Raw genomic sequence first — 15,295 nt, forward strand, 5'->3', positions numbered from 1 at the left:
CTGACTTTCATACTTTCCAATGTCCTCCTCGACATTCACGAAGATGAAAAGCCTGTTTATAATGATCTGACCCCAAACCGAATTCTGTTATACATATAAACAAAGTTTATGTTTGTACAATTTTAAATAGATGCCAACATTTCGAGAAATACATATATCATGTAAATTAAGGGAAATTTGTGTTTTGTTCAGAACTTTGTCAAGAATGGTCAAATATTTCAGAAAATTATGAAACTGCAGCAGTACTGCTTGAGGTACGTAAGACACCAATGCAACACACCTGTAACAGTCTGCATCTATAGTGGTCCCATGCACAGTTTCTATGCATAGATATAAGCATCTGAGTACTTACTACACTATGCCCCAAAATTTACATATTGAAATATTTGTTACTTATATTTCCCTTTCTATTACAATTATGGTAATTACATTGAATTTTTGAAGTTATGTGTGTAGGTAGGTTAAACAATCTTAATTTCAGGATAGAAACAGGATATTAAAAATGTGATTAGAGCCCTTGCTGGTTAGGCTCAATGGATAGAGCGTTGGCCTGGAGACTGAAGGGTCCTGGGTTTGATTCCGGCCAAGGGCACATGCCCCCAGCAGGGGGCATACAGAAGACAGCGGATCAATGATTCTCTCTCATCATTGATGTTTCTATCTCCCTCTCCCTTCCTCTCTGAAATCAATAAAAACATATTTTTAAAAAATGTGATTAGAAGATTTGGTAGGATTACACTGGGTTTGGTAGGATTGAGAACCATTATTATAAATGACTTCCTTATAAGAACATTACATTTTAGAGGTATATAAGAAAGAGAACTAAAAGATGAAAGGTAGCCGAAACCGGTTTGGCTCAGTGGATAGAGCGTCGGCCTGCGGACTGAAGGGTCCCGGGTTCGATTCCGGTCGAGGGCATGTACCTTGGTTGCGGGCACATCCCCAGTGGGAGGTGTGCAGGAGGCAGCTGATCGATGTTTCTCTCTCATCGATGTTTCTAGCTCTCTATCCCTCTCCCTTCCTCTCTGTAAAAATATCAATAAAATATATTTAAAAAAAATAAAAATAAAAGATGAAAGGTATCTTAAAAGATTTTTGGATAGTAACTGAGTACCTTCTCTAAGCTAACCCACTACCATACCAAAAAGTATGTGTGAAAAGAAATAAAACCCTAGCAATATTACATTTTTTAAAAATCAAGGCTAAAATTTTTTACAATGTACATTTTATTTTTGTGAATCAAAAAAAGTTAATAAAACAGCTAACCTAAAACCAATCCAGATCTAAATTTTAAAGTACTATATTATTAAAGAAAAGTTAGGTAGCAAGAAAAGTTAGAATGTTCTAAGCATTACCATTCTTTAAAATAACCACAAGTACATTTACATAGTCAGTGCTTTAAGAAATAGAAAGACATCTTATAATATGAAGCCTGCTTATAGATGTAAATGCTATAAAAATCTTTAAAAAAAGATTGTGAGAAAGAGCAAAGAATCAGTAATACCAAAGCAATTGATAAACAAAATTGCAGCCAAATTACATACATATAACAATGAAAGCAGCTTAAAGCTTCTTCCTGCAAAATACAGAATTACAAAACAAAAAATAAGGACCACATGGAAAGTGTTGTGAAAAGTTAAAGAAAACCTTCCTAAATGAACAGTCATAACAAACAATTCTATTCAGGAGCAATCCTCAAAAAATAATTATCCCTTCTTCCATCTCTGACATTTCTACACTATTTTTTTTTAAAAAAATTCCATTCTTGACAAATAAAGAAGAGTTACATCTCACTCTAGTGTGCATATCATTAACAGTTCAGTATGCATATCACTAACTAGAGTTCAATATTTGTTTACAGGTGTCTTTAAAATGCGGAATAGACAGAAACCTCAACTGACCATTTGTGCACCTGTGTAACCCAAATCTCTACCAAAATAGAGAACATTACATTATACAAAGGTTCCTTACACCCCTCTCCCCAACTATTTTGTTTTTACCACAAATAGTTTTGCCTACTCTAGAACTTCTTATAAATGAACTTATAAAAAATGAACTATTTGATAGGTTTCATTCATTTAGCATAATGTTTTGAAATTCATCCATGTTGCTGGATGTATCAGTAGTTAGGTCTTTGTATTGCTGAGGTGGGTAGTTAGGTCTTTGTACCAGTATTGCTGGTTTGCTCAAGAGTTTCGTAGCATTAGCACTGCAAGTCCCACACCCCAGAAAACTTCTCAGTCCAGGGCAAACCAGCACAGCTAGTTCCACTAATTCCATTGTATAATTATGTGAGTTTGTTTGTAAGACAGTTCATTTTTATGTTGATGGACAAAATCTATGAACATTCTTATACAAAGCTTTTTTGTGGACATATGCTTTCACTTAAAAAAATACCAAAAAGTGAAATTGCTGGGTCATATGGTATGTATAAATTCAACTGTATAAGAAACTGCCAGATCTTTCCCCAAATGGATGTGCAATTTAACACTTCCAACAAAGTATTAGAGTTCCAGTTGCTCCACACTTTAGCATTTTGGGTTGTCAATCTTTTTATTTTTAGCCATGCTGGTGGATGTGTAATGTATCATTTTGGTTTTAATTTGCATTTCCTCGATGACTAATGATATTGTGCTTATTGGCCATTTTTCTAGATTCTTTGTGAAGAACCTATTTATAGCTTCCACCACTTCTAAATTGTTTATTTATTTATTATTGAGTTGTATTTTGAAATCTTCCTTGTAACTCACATGGAAACACAACAAGAATGGGTACTGTGGTTTTAAAATAATTTTTTTCCAAAAACTTTTAAAAATCTTAATTTGATATTGAACTATTTTACATATTAATCATACTTTACTGTAAAAGAAAACTTTTCATATTTAAGAATTTATTATTACTTAGGAGTAGGGAGTTATTGTTTAGTGGATACAGAGTTTCAGTATGGGATGATGAAAATGTACTGGAGATGAACAGTTGTGATGGTTGCACAACAATGTGAATGTACTTAATGCCACTGAACTGAACACTTAAAAATAGTTAAAGTGGTAAATTTTATGCTTTGTATATTTTAGCACAATAAAAGTATATCTTTCTCAACACACAGCATTCCTGTTTACCTCTAAGATGCTGAGAAAGATGAAAGTTAGAATTCTCTGACTCAACAAAGAATCTCCCTCAAAGGAATTGGGTGAAATAGTTTTGTTTTCTCAAATAAAATGTCAAAAAAACTATCTTTGGTCTTGTCTGGATAGCTCAGTTGGTTAGAGCATCATCCTGTTCTTGAGGGTTTGATTCCCTGTCAGGACACATACTTAGGTTGAGGTTCAATCCCCCATCAAGCAGTGTATAGGAGGCAACCAATTGATGTTTCTTTCTCATATAGATGTTTCTCTCTTTCTCTCTCTCTCTCTCTCTCTCTCTCTCTCTCTCTCTAAATGAGTAAAAGCATATTCTCAGGTGAGGATTAAAAAACAAAAAATCTTTCAATAGATTTTATAAATGTAAATACTTTGCCTTATTGTGTCTTCTGCAATAGAACATTTTTGAGTAGCATTATAGTCCAAGCATTATTTTGAGACTAATTATTCAGAATGTAAAGCAAAAGGAATTGAAATTTTAAATGCAGGTATGCTGATAACTTTAAATACCAAAAACTGTTTTTATAATTTTCCAAGGTGGAAATGAAAAAACCATTCAAGCATTTCACAGGCTATTATTATACTGCATTGGCTGGTAAAGTACCCACAATAGCTGAGAGACCAGGAAAGCCTTATGTGGTTGACATTGCTGAACGAATGCCTACTGGATGTAAAGTCCATAAAAGAAATTATGGCATTGCCAACTTCCAATAATACAGACATTTACTGATTTAAAAATTTAATTGAAAACATAAGTGAATCGGATGTAGCAGTACTAATTTTATTTGTATTCACCTGCTGTCAGTACCAACTAATCATTCAAGAAGATACTCTTTTATGTCAATGCCTGATAAATACAAGCGGTATATTCAAAGTTTTGAAAATTCCTCTGCTTGTTTATCCTGGGCCAACTGTGTTAATATTTTCACTAATGGTACAAAAGCAATGGTGGGTAAAAGTTCTGGACCTAAGCACAAATCAGTTCTAATAATGTATATACAGGCAGACAGAAAACCATACTGTATTGTATTCCTCACTACTATGCATTTCCAGTTAGAAAAGAAAGTCAATTTCACTTAAGAATATACTTGATGTGAAAATATATTTTAAAAATACGTTTGTGTTTAATTAGACAGTGTCCCCAAAATGTACACATACACATTGAATAATTATAAAGGTAGTGTTTATTAAAATGCATTTCATCTTGCCCTAACTGGTTTGGCTCAGTGGATAGAGCGTCAGCCTGCGGACTGAAAGGTCACAGGTTCGATTCCAGTCAAGGGCATGTACCTTGGTTGTGGGCACATCCCCAGTAGGAGGTGTGCAAGAGGCAGCTGACCGATGTTTCTCTCTCATTGATGTTTCTAGCTCTCTATCCCTCTCCCGCCCTCTCTGTAAAAAATGAATAAAATATATTAAAAAAAAATTAAATGCATTTCATCTTAATTTAACACCTATCAGCTATTAAAGTGTGTATACTTTTTTGGGGACACCATATATATAGGAAGGGGGAGAGAGAGAGAGATCGGCTGCCTCCCATGTGTGCTGGGCCATGGATCGAACCCGCAACCTGGGAATGTGCTGACCAGGAATTAAACCCACCTCCAATTCTGGTGTACAAGATGACGCTCCAACCAGCTGAGCCACACCAGCCAGGGTGATGGAAAAATATTTATTGCCCTAGTCGGTTTGGCTCAATGGATAGAGTGTCAGCCTGCAGACTGAAGGGTCCGGGTTTGATTCCAGTCAAGGGCACATGCCTGGGTTGCAGGCACGTGCAGGAGGCAGCCAAGTGATGATTCTCTCTTATCATTGATGTTTCTCTCTCTCTCTCCCTCTCCCTTCCTCTCTGAAATCAATAAAAATATCTTTAAAAATATTATTAAATATCGACCCTAGAGTGTCTTTATTTAATACTCTGTGATGAGATGAAATGTGCACTTAAAACAATTCTGCTACATACTGAAGTAAACTGGAAGAAAAGCACTTAGATGACTGACTTACAAGCTGAACTAGCCACTGTTTTTCATGGAACACCATGTTTTACTATGGCCAATAAATAGTGGTTATTCAGACTTGGTTATTGGGGACACATTTTTATTTATTTATTTAATTTTTTTTCAGGGGAGAGCACAAATGCTGTGTCCATCTCCCCCCCCCCCCGCCCCCCCCCCCCACACAAATTATGCAGGCAACTTTCCCACATTTGGGGAAATCCAAGGGATCAGCACATTTGGAGTATAATGGATAAGCCTCGCCCTGGGAAAACCACCTTCATGATCATGATATCTCCCGAGTCAGGCATGGGCACACATTTAAAAAAAAATAAATGAAATGAGCCTGTCGCTTTAAAGAAAACATCTGACAATATTTATTGCCAATGATGAAATATGAACTTTCAAGTGAAAATTAGAAGTTTTGAAAAGTTGTAAGCACTTGCATCCACTATAACACTGGAAGCTTCCCAAAACTTAAACATTCTTCTAATGAGACAGGTAGTGATATTAACAAATGTCATTTGGGATATTTTCAATGAAATGAATCAACATTTTGAAGATCTGTGAACACTCTTTTCCAATGATCAATGCATGATGTTACAAAATCATTTAAAGTGCAAGGTAGACTAATGGAGAGTACAAAAAGTTCACTAACATTGTTTTAGATTCCATGTGGCAACTAACCTTTAAGAAAACCCCACTTCAGAGGTTTGGTGTATTAAAGAAGAATATCCACAATTATCTGAAAAGGCTATTAAAATTCTCCATTTTCCCACTACATGTACTAGTATGTGTGAGGAAAGATTTTCTTTATATACTTCAACCTAAACAACATATCACAACAGATTGAGCACAAATGACATGAAAATCCAGCTGTCTTCTATTGCCAGACATTAAAGGGATTTGCAAATGTAAAACAATGTCCATCTTCTCACCAGTTTATTTTTGCTTTGGAAAATAGAATTATTTTTCATAAAAAACATTATTCATGTTAGCATACAATGGATTTATTATTGATACTCTAAATTAACAAATATTTTTAGAATTTCTCAAATTTTAGTTCTAATAATGTATACGCAGGTAGATTCAATCTATGTAAACAAAAGCTCTTTGGGGTCCTTAATAATTCTTAGTAGTGTAATGGGGTTTTGTGACCAAAAACTTTGAGAATCACTGCTCTAGGGATTATAATATATATCCTTAACTTTTCAGTATAAGTAATAGTTAATATTATGCCACTTGAAATAAAATATAAGAACTTTGCAACCATATAGATCCATTTAGCCCCATCCTTTATATAATAGTTGTTAAATATTATAGAGAATTATATGCCATATCCACATATGTATGCCTCAGATGACGTTATAATTTTTGCTTTGTACAGTTATATTTATTTTAAAGAAATTAAGAAATTATATTTACCCACATATTAACTATTTCCTGTGTTCTTCATTCCTTCCTGAAGAGCTGAAATTCAAGCTGCTTTTACTTCCCTTCCGTCTGCAGAATTTTCTGAGCATTTCTTGTAGTACAGGTCTGAGGTAACCAGCTCTCTTAGTTTTCTTTTATCAGAAGACATTTTTATTTCTTCATCATTCTTTAATAATATTTTTCACTGAATATAGATTTCAGAGTTGACATTTTTCTTTCAGCATTTTAAAGATTTGTTTCCATGTCTTCTGGCCTCCATTATTTCTGATGAGAAATGAGTGATCATTTGAGTCAATGTTTTCTTATGTATGGGTCATTTTTCTTTGCTCTCAAGATTTTCTTTTATTTTTGGTTTTAAGCACTTTGACTATCCAGAACCTAGGATAGATTATCTTTGTATTTATCCTGATTGGGGTTGTTGAGCTACATGAAAATGTACATTTCTGTCTTTCATCAAAACTGGAAAGTTTAGGTCATTATCCTTCAAATATTTTTTCCAACCTCACTTTACCCCTCTTTTTCTTTGGGTATTATAATTATACTACATGCTTAGGCCCTGAGACTCTGTTCATTATATTATCATCTTCCCCCCACAACCTTCTCTGTTCTTCAGATTGAATTATTTCTACTGAGTTAAGTTCACTGACTCTTCTTTCATCTCCAATCTGCTGTTAAGCACAAGTAGTGACTTTTTCATTTTAAATAGTGTATTTTTAATTCTAAAATTTGTGTGTTTTTTCAGTTTCCCTATTTCTTGAGATGTCCTATTTATTTATTCATCCAAGTATATTTTCCTTTACATCCTTGAGCATATTATAAAAACTTAATCTGATATATCTAACATCTAGGTTATCTGGGCAAGATTGCTTCCAATAATTGCTTTTGAGTTTTTCTTTTTGCTCTTGAATATGAATTAAATTTTTTCTGTTTCTTCAGATATCTAGTAACATTGGACCATGTTCTGGACACTGTGAGTAACATGTTTTAGAAACATGGGTTCAGTTCTCTTGCTTAGAAAAGTATTGAGTTTTTCCTCTCTCCCCCCCGCCCCCCCGCCACTCTCTCTCTCTGTCTTTTCGGCAAATAACTTGGATAGAATCAAATCCCAGACTGTCTCCCAAGCATGGATAGCAGCTGAAATATCAGTTTAATTTCTTTATCCTTAACTGTGCTGCTTGGAGTCTGTCCTGCACATGTGGAGTTCAGGTATCAGATAAAAATTTGGCATAGTTTGTAATCAGAATTTGGGGTTTCCTCTGTCTGGCTTTCTTCTTCCTGAGATTTCCCACTCACTTTCCATCTGTGGTAGTTACTTGAATTTTGTCTTCTGAATTCTTCAAGCAAATAAAACAGCAGGTTACTCTTCAGGTTTTGGCTGCCCCATGGATGGGACCTTCCCTCAGCCTAGAAGCTGTAAAAAACAGGAAATTCACTCAGTGTCATCTTCTTCTAAGTGGTTGCTCTCCAGTGCCTTCAGTGCTGTTATATTTTGTCCAGAATTTATGCTATCTGTGGAAGGTTGGTCCAATAGAAGCTACTCAGTCATTATCAGAAGCAGACCCCGGCACATATTTTTTGAAGCCATGTCACAAATGTTATTTCTATTTTGAAATTAAAATGCCAAACTAAGTATTAAAATAAGAAAACAAAGTACTAATCTCAAATAGTAAATTTAAAAATGTAACTTGACAATTATATGGCCTAAACAGTTTAAAAAATAGATTCATGCTGCTAAAACACAATGAAATTTGCACTCTGGCTCCTAGGGCCTTATCATTACGGAGTAAGTAGATGGCTATTATTGAGTGAAACTTCCGGACATGGAAAAACAAAAAAAAATCTGCCCAACTGGCGGGGTTCAGTGGTTGAGCATTGACCTATGAACCAGGAGGTTTGAAACCTAGTCGGGGCACATGCCCACGTTGCAGGCTTGATCTCCAGTGGGGTTGTGCACGAGGCAGCTGATTAATGATTAGTTCTCATCATTGATGTTTCTATCTCTCTCGCCCTCTTCCTTCCTCTCTGAAACCAAAATATTTTTTTAAAAAGGAAAAGAAAGAAAAAAGAAACTGAAAATGCCAAGTGGTCTAGTAAAAGAGTCTAGAGTATAAGGGGAAAGCTACTGAACTTAGGAGCAGATAAAAGTTATAAACCCAAGGTGTAAAAGATTTTTCAAATAGGGCCAGCAACAGAATAGGAAATAAGACTTGGGATATAAGAACTGAAGTAACAAAGGCAACAAACTAAAGAAGTGCCACAGTTCAAGATGGATAAAGTAAATCCAAGTAACTCAAGAAAGAACACAGTATTAGAAAAGTGGCAATCATACCTATTTCTCCACCACCATCCTCCCCAAATTCTGGTTAAGTCATATTTCAGGATAGTGGAAGAGAAGCACTAATAGTATTTTATCTTGTTTCTTTAATTATGGCCTATGTTACTATAAACAACTGCTTTAGTCTTACAGGATCTGCTGGTCTGTGTGAAAGATCAGAAATATAATTTAGTGGAATATTACTGTGTCTCTGCAAGATGCTGTTGCTGCCTCTCATCTCAACAGATTAATTAATATGGATCAAGGGTTGAGTGAACATAGGGCAGAAAGGTTTCTGTAGTAATTAAAACTGTTAGGAATTCAGGAGAGAGAGGGAGAAAATGCGTTATTTGCAAATGGCTGGCTGGGCTGGGAGACAAGCTGATTTTGAGCATCACACAATAATTATTTTACATTCTTATCCAGATATAAAATTATACATGTCCCTGATCAGAGATATAAGCCTAAAAGCTTAATTTTTATTCCCATCTGTTTTGAGTGGTCTTTCAAACAGATAGTCCCAACTTGCCATTATAAGAAACTAGAGGCCCAGTGCATGAATTCGTGCACAGGTGGGGTCCCTCGGCCTGGCTGGTGATTGAGGCCTATCAGGGGTCTGGCCGGCCGAGAGGAGGGACCCCAGGAGGTAGGCTGGCCGGCCCCCCAATTGGAGCCTATGGGGGGGACTGGCCAGCAGGAGGGAGGGAACTGGAGGTTGGCCAGCCGGTTGGGCGGGCCAGCCCGCTGCGGGGGGAGAGGCCGTGGGAGGTTGGCCAGCCAGGGGGAGGGGGCGTGGGAGGTTGGCCGGCTGCAGGAGGTTGGCTGTGGGAGCACACTGACCACCAGGGGGCAGCTCCTGCATTGAGCATCTGCCCCCTGGTGGTCAGTGCACATCATAGCAACTGGCCAACCAGTCATTCTGGTCACAACAGTCACTTAGGCTTTTATATATATAAACTAGGGGCCCGAAGCACAAAATATGTGCGGGGGTGGAGGGGGTGCCCTTAGCCCAGCCTGCGCCCTCTTGCAATCTGGGACTCCTCACTCCTAACTGCCCACCTGCTCGCTCCTTACTGCTTGGCTTGCCACTCCTTACCGGCCACCTGCTCACTCCTTACTACTTGGCTCACCACTCCTTAGCGCTGCTGCGGAGGCGGGGGAGGCTCCCGCTGTGGGCCCGGCTTCTGGCTGAGCGGTACTCTCACGGTGGGAGCGCACTGACCACCAGGGGGCAGCTCCTGTGTTGAGCGTCTGTACCCTGGTGGTCAGTGCGTGTCATAGCGACCAGTCTTTCTGGTCATTCCACTGTAATGGTCGCTGGGCTTTTATTATATAGATAAGCACCTACCATCAGTGTAAACCTTTTGTGCTGATAAATTACTTTTCCATTAAAAAATAGATGTCTTGGAGGGGAGGGAGAAGGTGACACCTGTAATAGTGCTATTTAAAAAAAGATGTCTTCTATCTATCTATATATATAAAAGTATAATATGCAAATTGACCACTGGCATAACGACCGGTCGGCTATGGTGTGCACTGACCACCAGGGGGCAGATGCTCAACGCAGAAACTGCCCCCAGCTCGCAGGCCCCGATGACCTGACCAGGGTCTGCTAGGCAATGTCTCAGTCCCTCCCAGCAGTGGCAAGCTCCGATTGCCCAATGGGGAACTGGGAACCAGGGGTGGGTGGCGGTGGGGGTGAGTGGCAGTGGACGCGGGAGCTGGGGCCAGTTGCCAGGAAAGATTGGCCCTGATTGCAGGCCAGGCCTAGGGACCCTACCCGTGCACGAATTTCGTGCTCTGGGCCTCTAGTATTCTTATAAATATTCTTATTTTTTTCTGAAATACATATGAATATCAGGATAAACATTTTTATCAGTATGCATTTTAATGTTAAAAGTTATATTACAATTCCAATAAGTAAATAAATTCAAATGTACCAAGAAATCATACAAATGAATGAAAGCAAACACCAATAAAAAACTAATGGGAGAAAAAGAGCAGCTCTAACAAATAATCATGTCTATATATATATATATTCCATTTGTTTACCCTATAAAGAGTTTGTAAAAAAAAACCCAAACTCTATAATATTTTGTCTAAGTTAATGAGACACACTTGAAATGTTAACAATAGATAAAAAGTATTGTCTATTATACCCATGCAAATAAAATGAAGATTATAGTAATACAGATTTTAGGACAAAAATACCTATAATTAAAAAGGCCATTATATAAGATCCACAATATTTGTTTCAAAAATTTCTAAGAAAAACTTAAATATTAGATGAAATGTTATGTGTCAGAGACATCAACCTTTATCAATGTCTGGGTGGAATGGTATATAAATAAGGTAGAATCAAGTAAAATTAAAATATTTAAAAGATAAATCACTGGGCTTCAGTGATTCTTAGTCTTTTTTGATCACTGTTTCTTTTGAGAATTTGATTATATATATAGAACTTCTCTCCAGATAAATTTTGCCAACAATTTCAGGTATTCAACAACTTCCCGAAGCTACATTACCATCCCCAAGTAAATATTAAGATCATATTAGCTAGCCCAGTTGGGTGTGTGTCAACCCAGGAAGCAAGAGATCACTGATTTGATTCCCAGGTCAGGGCACATGCCTGGGTTGCAGGCTTGATCCCCAGCAGGGGGTGTACAGGAGGCAGCAGATCAATGATTCTCTCTCATCACTATTGTTTCTACCTCTCTCTCCCTCTCCCTTCCTCTCCAAAATCAATAAAAATATATTTTAAAAAAAGATCATAATAGCTAACATTTATAAGCATTTTCCAAGTGCTAGGCATTATACTAAGCACTTCATATGCATTTTCATAACAATGTTATAAGGTAGATACTACTTTTATCCTCATAACAACCTATGAGATCAACACTATCATTATTTCCATTTTATAGATCAGGAGAGTGAAGCTTAGAGATGTTGCTATTTGTCTAATGTCACACAGCCAATAAGGAGAGATGAGATTTACATCCTTATCTCTCTGATCCCAAGTTTCCAACTCTTAATCACTATGATACACAGTCTCTCAATAAGGTCTTTACAAATTAATTTAAAAAAATTGATATACCTAAAAAAGATATAAACATATCCAAAAATATATCCAATCCAATTTTTTATTTATATCACCCACACTGCAAAAGAGAATCTGAAGTAATTATAGATACACACACACACACACACACACACAAAATGAACATAGGAATGTGTGTGTGTGGTGGGGAATGAGGGAGATGGTGACAAAAAATTAAGAAGAAATCAGAAGTAGAGTCAGAACCAAAAATGGATATCACAAGGTCATCTATGATTGATGAGCCACATAATTGCCACTGACAACACAGTAACCAGAGAAAAAAAGGATTTAATCAATAATGTTTTAGTTGGTACTGAATTAGAGAAATAGATCTTTTTTTTAAAAATATGTTTATTGATTTCAGAGAGGAAGGGAGAAGAAGAGAGAGATAGAAACATCAATGATGAGGGAGAATCACTGATTGGCTGCCTCCTGCACACCCCCTACTGGGGATCGAGCTCACAACCCAGGCATGTGCCCTTGGCCGGAATCGAACCTGGGACCCTTCAGTCCGCAGGCTGATGCTCTATCCACTGAGCCAAGCCAACTAGGGCAGAGAAATAGATCTTTTCTGGGGAACATGGTGTGGACAATATCCTCAGCAATATTATACAATAACTAGAGGCCCAGTGCACGGATTCATACCTGGGGCAGGGGAGTCCCTCAGCCTGGCTTGTGCCCCCTTGCAATCCGGGATCCCTCAGGGGATGTCCGACAGCTGGTTTAGGCCAGGCCTATGGGGATCAGGCCTAAACTGGCAGTCAGACATCCCCCAAGGATATAGCAGTGTGCCAAGTGGCAGGCGGCCAGGGAGGAGCCCGAGCTGGGGCTGGGCGCCATGCCGCTTGCACTCATCCCGGCCTGCTGCGCCTGCCACTGCTGCTCAGTAATGCTGCCGTGGAGTCAGGAGAGGCTCCCGCCATTGCAGCTGCGCTCACCAGGCATGAGCCCTGCTCCTGGCTGAGCAGCACTCTCCCTGTGGGAGTGCACTGACCACCAGGGTGCAGCTCCTGCATTGAGCATCTGCCCCCTGGTGGTCAGTGCACATCATAGCGACTGGTTGACCAGTCATTCTGGTCATTCGGTCGTAACAGTTGCTTAGGCTTTTATATATATAGATGATTTTAAGATAAATATTTTTTACAAGAAATTTCTTACATATTTCTTGATGTATGTTAAAGCATGGTATCAAAATGTAGGTTGGAAAAGACAACTCTATTCAGGGTACAATGCAGCCTTAGTACAAAACTCTGCAATGATCTGGATTGGGCTGAGGATAAAATGTAGACTAGATAGGGAGGGAAATGGACAGACTATACCTCCTTTAGGTAATCTTTTTGGAAATTAAGTTTTTGAATTTAACAATTGAAGATTTCTTTTCTCTAACCAGAACCTGGAGGGCAGAAATCTCTACATTGTTTAGTATACCAGATTCATATGCATAGGTAATCAAGCAGAGAGTAAAACTGAAAACTTCTTATGGTAGTTAGAGGGCCTGAACAGGACAGATGCCTGAATTTTAGACTTCCCGCCAAAGTGAATTGAAGGAAGAATTATATACAGAGATAATATCTAATTCACACTGATGTGTAAATATGTAATGTTTGAGACATGTTTGAAATCTAAACAGCAAATGCTCTTTGTTATTGTTAAATAAGAATATAAATAATAATATAACAAGATTATAGAGAGCTGCCAAAGCAGTACTTGAGAAAACATACTGCTCTACTTTTATTAGTTTACAAAATAATACATTAAATCCTATCTAATAAAAGAGAAACATGCAAACTGACCATACCTCTGCTACGCCCACAAGCCACGCCCACAAGCCACGCCCACCAGAAGCGAGTATGCAAATTAACCCAACGAATATGGCGGTTAATTTGCATATGCAGGTGCCGAGTGGCCTGGGTCCCAGGAACATACTTGGGACCTAGGCTGCTCCTAGCCTGTAGGCCCGCACTTAGGCCCTGAGTGGCAGGGTTCCCAGAACACCCCCGGCCACTCCAGGACTATGGGTGCAGCAGCCAAGCGGCTGGGGGCGGGGCAGGAACATCCCCGTGTCGCCATTGTGATGCAGGACTGCTTTCGCCCAGCTCCCAGCTGCTTGCGCGTGCTCTGGCGCCAAGTGGCAGTTTGGGTCCACGCCCCCAGCCAGGCCCCCACAAGGGGGCTGGCTGCTGGTCTCCGGGGCATTTGGAGATGGACATGTTCCCACCCTGCCCCCAGCTGCTTGCGTGTGCTCCGGCGCTAAGCAGCGGTTTGGGTCCACACCCCCAGCCCGGTGCCCACAACAGGGAGCTGGCTGCTGGCCTCTGGAGCACGCGGAGACCCTGGCAGCCGCCGCCGTGTGCAGCCCAGGGGTCCCCACATGCCCCCCAGCCCAGCGCCCATGACAGTGGGCTGGCTGCCAGTCTCTGGGGTGTGCAGAGACTCCGGTGGCCACCACCAGGTGGCAGGGACATCCCCCTAGCCCAGTGGATACAACACAGGGGCCACATGAGCTGCAGAGGAAACACCGTTTTTAAAAAAATATATTATTTTATTGATTTTTTTACAGAGAAGAGGGGAGAGGGATAGACAGCTGGAAACATCAATGAAAGAGAAACATCGATTAGCTGCCTCCTGCACACTCCCCACTGGGGATGTGCCTCCGACCAAGGTACAAGCCCTTAACAGGAATCAAACCTGGGACCCTTCAGTCTGCAGGCCCACGGTCTATCCACTAAGCCAAACCAGTTCGAGCGTAAATACCTTTTCTGACCGCTCATTGGCAAAGCTCCTGTATGCCACCACTTGCAGTGTTCTTGGTAACTTGGGTTATAAGAATCCAAGAAGGTGATCTAGGGTTTTTCCACCACACTCCTAGAGGAAAAAACGAAGGTCCGCTGCTGGAGGGGCTAAGAAATGTCATATCCTGCCCGAGCTGGTTTGGCTCAGTGGATAGAGCCTCGGCCTGCTGCCTGCAGGGTCCGGTTCGATTCTGATCAAGGGCATGTACCTAGGTTACAGGATCCTCCCTGGCTGGGGCCCAGGTCAGGGCTCATGCAGGAGACAACCAGTCAAAGTGTCCCTCTCACATTGATGTTTCCCTCTGTCTCTCCCTCTCTCTTCCACACTCTCTAAAAATCAATGGAAACATATCCTCAGGTGAGGATAAAAAAAAAGAAAGAAATGTCATATCCTATGAAAGACACATCTTGAAAATGCCTAAAGAAAGTTGTCATTTTTTCACAGTGAAGGGACTAGAGTCCGTGTTGATGAAAACACCTTGGCGGCTGCGGTGGCTGGCAGTGGCTGCAGCAGCGGGGTAATG

General features: G+C 39.5%; 1 protein-coding gene across 1 annotated transcript in view; it reads right to left on the reverse strand.

Annotated features, from left to right (window-relative positions):
• Positions 1 to 15,295, reverse strand: part of GPR137C (G protein-coupled receptor 137C) — a 63,119-nt gene that overhangs the window by 9,600 nt on the left and 38,224 nt on the right. The window lies entirely within an intron of this gene.

Source organism: Plecotus auritus (genome assembly GCF_963455305.1).
Source record: "Plecotus auritus genome assembly, chromosome: 1".
Lineage (NCBI taxonomy): Eukaryota > Metazoa > Chordata > Mammalia > Chiroptera > Vespertilionidae > Plecotus > Plecotus auritus.